This window comes from Zea mays, chromosome 8 (genome assembly GCF_902167145.1).
Source record: "Zea mays cultivar B73 chromosome 8, Zm-B73-REFERENCE-NAM-5.0, whole genome shotgun sequence".
NCBI lineage: Eukaryota > Viridiplantae > Streptophyta > Magnoliopsida > Poales > Poaceae > Zea > Zea mays.
The window spans coordinates 103,434,282-103,439,999 of NC_050103.1; the positions used below are offsets into that span (position 1 = coordinate 103,434,282).

The following is a 5,718-nucleotide window of genomic DNA, read 5'->3' on the forward strand; positions in this document are numbered from 1 at the left end:
GCAAATCGGTCGTTCGTTTACGAGTTCCTCCCTCAATGCCAAATCATAATTCACTCTATCTTTGTTCTAAGTTAAATTTACCTAGTTTTGAACAAGTTTACAGAAAAATACATCAACTCTATGATATCAAATTACATTCATCGATTTTTTTTCATGAATCATCTCTTAATAGTGCAGTTATACTTATTGTTGGTGCTAATTTTTTTTCTAAAAGCATGATAAAAAATGGATCATGTTTGTATGCGTGAGTGTATTTTCCGCACCCTTTTTTCTGCAAAAGTTAACTGAATTTGTTAGAAATGACCCAATACAATTGTCCGCTACTATTTGTGCAGATATGTATGACAACATATGTATTGTGAGCACAGTCATAAACTTGAAATTAGACATTAAAGGTTGCTATATATCTCAATTCCAAAGAAATCTAATGGACACCCTTTTGAGTTGATCTCCTATGAATTTTGAATTTTACTAGAACATGATGCGCCCATACGGGCGCCCTATCGAACAACATAGAAATGAACATTTTTTTAAAGTTTATGACTATGAATAGACCTTTGCAAAAGCTACACATTTTTGTATGTTCGGACAATAAAAGCATGTCAATTTTTTAATTGATGTTGAAAAACCTGTAATAACTAAGTTCATATCAACATGCAAGTTTTTGCATTACAAGTATCAGACAACTGATCTGCACATTTCCTGCCCTTCTTTTTCAAAAGGGTGTTGGTCTCATAATTATTGGCAAATTGTACAATCACATGGTCCTAATACAAAATTATCCTACTTTGTCTAGAAAAAATGAAAAAAAAAACTATTTGATGGAGCAAAATATACAGAAGATAGATGACCCTTGCCAAAATGAATCGAGGAACTTGAAACAGAGGTTCTGCAAATGAAAATCAACGATTTTACTAAAGAGAAACGTATTGTTCACTTCGCTTGTCCATGATGAGAACTTTGGGAACAACACTACAAAGAGAGATACGTTCAGGTCAGATGAATTGCCTAATTGGAAACTGAAGGCTCTGTACATAGATGTTTAGCAAAGGTATGACTAAACAGAAAAGATCCAACTGAATTTACAAATAGATTATTACATTCATTTACTTACTTTTGGTAACCTAAATTGGGAACCTTTGTCCAGCATATAATTTTTAATCCCTTTAATGTTTGTGCGTTTGTGTTTATGCCACGTCATCTACACCGAGCCTGCAAGCACATAAAAAATCATCATTGTAGACAGGACCATAATCCTATACCAGTATAACACCATGTAAAGATCGCAAAGCATGATATAATGTAAAACAATATAAGAGAGTTCTCAAGTAACTTGAAAATTATTGAAAATTCATGTATAATATTAGAAGGAAAACAAGCCCCTCAAATTTTATTATACATGGGAGTAGAATTACTACATAAATATGGGAAACAGCTTAAGCGAAGAAAATGAAGATTCCAATTTTTGGGTCTAAGTCAAAGTGAAGAATGACGCAAAGCAGCAAAGTTGCCTTAAGAAATTGGACTCGACAACCATATATAATGCTCAATCCACTGAATGTACACCAGCTCCAACCACTTTTCTTTTCCCTTAGCTGGGACACAAGCGCAAAGCGTCTAAAAAACATCAAGGATTGTATGCCTGCAAAGTAAATATATCAATTGGAACGTGTAGCTGTAACAGATGAAAACAAGCCATGAACTTACCATTTCACGCTTACGCTTCATTGCAATCTGCTCATGTTCCTGCTATCGCAGGCTCGCAGCCTTTCACTTTCTTCATGAACCTTTTGCCCAGCCTACAACCAATCAATTATTTCAGTATTCGTAGGTTTAAATGATTTTTTGTGATTGAATCTATAACATCAAGTTACATAGTTAGATGCTACAACTTATAGAGAACACATAATTCCTTGGAAATATAAAAAGCATCCGACTGTGTGCTCTCAATCACAATACATATTGTTATATAAAATGAGCTAACAATTATGAAGGGGCACTGACCTTAAGATAGTCGATTCTGTATGTGATAAAAAAAGGGTAAGAAGCTAACCAATCAGGAATAACCTTGCACCTCTTAGACGGATTCAATAATGTAAACTGTAAACAAGATCAAGTCAAGAATAAAACCTTTGAAAGGACTTCAGTTAGTACACGCTTAATTTCCTTGTTGATCGCTGCCATTCGAGCAGCTTCAATCTCATCCTGAGTAAGAGCGCAATAATTTAAACAAGAGCCATGTTGATACTCAACATAAAAATGTCCAAAAAATGACAACATGTTGTTCAATGATATGTTCTACTTATTCTGCAACACATGAAAATAGCAAAGTTGATTATTATTTTAATCAGTATTGCTGCTCATGATAGGTTTTTCCAATAACTGGTGTATGGGCATAACAAATCTGTAGGACATAAATGAGTCATTGTATGACAAAATGTTTACATGCCCTCATTAGGTTATTTAAAGGCACTGGAGAAATATTGGACATGTCTACATGGAGAGCTGGATAAGGAGGCACTTGAAGGTGGAGTCAACACCCTGCTGCAGGTGGTCATGGACATACTGGTGTTTAAATTATAGGAACACAGATGGATACTCAAAGGAAAAGGTATTATTTCATACTGGTATTTAAAAAGGTTGTTTAAAATGGAGGATCATACATTCTCTCCTATGGAAAAATCATTTTAGCATTTGTGTTGAGGGACAATTCCAAAAAGAACAAATTCAATGAGATATCCTTTCTCAAAGACTCAAATGATTTGTCCTGACAATAGGTATGTCAGCAATATAGATATGGCAATGCAAGTAACAATTGGCATGCTAGTGAACAAGATATAATTATTCGCTCCATCAGCTATGTTTCAGTCAAGGCAAAGTACAGGTTCCATGTACCCAATCCATAACAGCAATTAAAACTGCCCCATGAACCATACTAAATTCCAGTTGTTGAGATCAACAATGTTTCCCAATATGTTGCCCTTTTTCAATGTTCTGCAGAAATGGATAGCTACTGGTGTTTCTATATTTCATTTCACAAAGAAATCAGCATTCAACATGCAAATTTAAATTTAAGTGTTTTGTGTGGTTTCTCTGTTCCAGGACCTAGAGAACATGCCAGGAGGTTCTTGGTGGTAACTGGCCAGTTCCTGCTAGGAATGTTGGTCGTACCTTCAAGCATTATTGACCACTGCAACAGTAGTTGACAAAGCAATTCATCAGCAAATTCCAGAAAATTATGTTTGAGATGCACAAAGAATTCATTTCATAAAATTACAACTATTTGCTTCAAACTATCAAAGAACTACAACTTTTAGGATCAGTTTCATGGTACACTACTTGTGCCCTCAGTTCCACAAACCTTCATTGGACCCACCTTTCAATCACACAAATAGTGTGCCCATGCAGATTGTTGTAAGGTTTGAAATAGATGCCTCGGGTAGTTTTACGAAACTGGTCCTAGAAGTTTTGTTTTGTGAAATGAATCAAAAAACATAATTAATGCCTGATTTTCTTCAGAAGGGCAAAGCAACCATCTTTGCTTTACATACCATCAAGACACCATCCCATGTATAAAGGGCAGATGGCAACAGCATCATGAGCTGCAACGAAGCTTTTTTGACGTGTATCAAGAAGAACAAAGGAGATTATTCCATCCAACATATCCACAAATTCTTCCCCAAATTCTTCGTACTGTGTAAAGAAGATATTAAAGCAATTAAAAGGTCTCAATGCCAAGATTAAATAACTTTATAAGAGAGGACGATGCTTCGATGGAGATAATTAAATCATTGGGAAAAGTTATGCCACTGCTAAAATAGTATAAATATGTAACTTACAAGATGGGCTACACTTCACAATCACTGCCAGTTTAGAATTCATGAGTTCTAAACTTAGCTTTCAATTCGTCATGGTTATAGATCTCTTCGTTCACCTAAAAATGACAACCAGAAGATAAAAATGGTGAAAACATGTCAATGAAAATGGCAGACACATGTTAATGCAAAATGAGAACCAGAAAGTGAAAACTTAGCTATATGCGCACCTCACGAACAATTGCAAGCCTTAAAAATTGTGCGGAGATAAGAATGGCATGAAGTTATTTAGTTAACAGGATCTAATCCTTAAGGTTGCCGCAGAATCCCTCCTATTACACAGCGCTATGGCTGGGAGCCATAGTTGGGTTCAGCCTTACAAAAAAGGAAGAAATAGAGCGACTACTACTGAACTTGAACTACATATAGACCACTTCAACTTTAAGAAAGCACCCAAATTGAGCATATCTACCCTGCTCCAGCTGGAACAACACATCTACTATAAGAATCAAACAGGCAAAATGAGTTAAGAGTGTAGATCAGGACCTGGATTCTAGGTTCCTGGTGATGTTCTCGAAGAGCTGCAACGACAACACCCATCGTCATGAACAGCAGGTACACCTGCGCAGCACCAACCAAACCAACATCACACAGATCAAAGAGAGAGAGAGAGGAAGTATGTGTGTGTGTAATCGTAGAGTCTGAGGAACTCGCCTCCGGTCGGACCCAGTCGTTGGCCCTTAGACCGAGACACGACCGCGGCGGCGAAGGATGGAAAGACTGGAGAGGCAACGTCGGAGGAGGGGGAGCCGCCATCGCCGTCTGGTGCACCGTCGTTGGCACTTAGACCGAGACACGACCGCGACGGCGAAGGATGGAAAGACTGGAGAGGCGACGTCGGAGGAGGGGGAGCCGCCACCGCCGCCTGGCGCACCGTCGTTGGCCCCCGATCCACCGCTGTCGAGGTCAGGGTCCTGGGTCGCGATGGCGAGCGACTACGGCGGCGCTCGAGAAGCCGGAGGGACGGTGTGGGGGAGAGAAGTCTGAGGGGAGACCGGGAGAGTGATGTGGACCTCGTGGCTGGAAATTTGGCGTCCGTCGAAAGTGAGGTTTCGCGTCCACGACCAGGACGCGTGCGTGGCCATCGGTAGCACGCGTCGTGCGATGGATGGCGCGGAGGCCGCCGAATGCGGACAGGCCTCCAAAAGGGGTCGAGTTTTAATAACTCTGATAGGATCACATGGTAGATATGCAAAACGAAATAGACCACATCCTGGATGTATTGAAAGCATCTAGGATCCAACTGAACTTTGGATGTCAGTGTAGTACTGGCTTTTATCCACGAAACAGTCTTATCGCACAGACAGCAAAGTCCTTCAGCCTATCGGGAAATGGTAAGTTGGTAACGAAGGTGAACTACACTGAAGTCATAGGGCACAATAACGATTTCACTCACTGTTGATTCTTCTGGGGAAAAAAAATCTGAAGTTGCTTCACAAAGCATAAAATTGTGCAAAGCAATTTTTTTCTTTCTTAGGGCTAGTTTGAGAACCCCAATTTTCCATGGGATTTCTATTTTTTCAAGAGAAATTAGTTCATTTTACCATGGAAAAATAGAAATCTCTTGGAAAATTGATGTTCCCAAACTAGCCCTTAGGGTGTGTTTAGCAGGCCAAATTATGTTCTGAATTCAGAATTTAGCAAGGCCATGGATAATTCGATCAGTACTAATAATGTGATAAGACCATCTCCAACCATTCCCTCTACATTTCTCGTCCTATCTGTACTTTTTTATATTTTACTACATCATCTTAAAATATACCCCTATAAACCTACATACATGATGTCTCCAACCATTCACTCTATCTAGCTCCCCTATATACTATAATTCAGTTATTTAACA

General features: G+C 38.8%; 1 long non-coding RNA gene across 6 annotated transcripts; it reads right to left on the reverse strand.

Annotated features, from left to right (window-relative positions):
* Positions 1-692: 692 nt before the first annotated feature.
* On the reverse strand, positions 693-4,870 carry LOC103635620 (uncharacterized). 6 transcript variants are annotated; one of them, XR_004851998.1, is made up of 8 exons: positions 4,362-4,870; positions 3,840-3,934; positions 3,552-3,693; positions 3,377-3,459; positions 2,131-3,190; positions 1,708-1,799; positions 1,115-1,212; positions 693-972 (listed from the first exon to the last, which is right to left on the reverse strand). It is a non-coding gene; the product is annotated as an uncharacterized lncRNA (long non-coding RNA). The 6 variants fall into 6 exon arrangements; XR_004851999.1 differs by having other exon boundaries at positions 2,131-2,205; positions 3,106-3,459; XR_002264688.1 differs by lacking the exon at positions 3,377-3,459.
* Between the last annotated feature and the right edge of the window lie 848 nt (positions 4,871-5,718).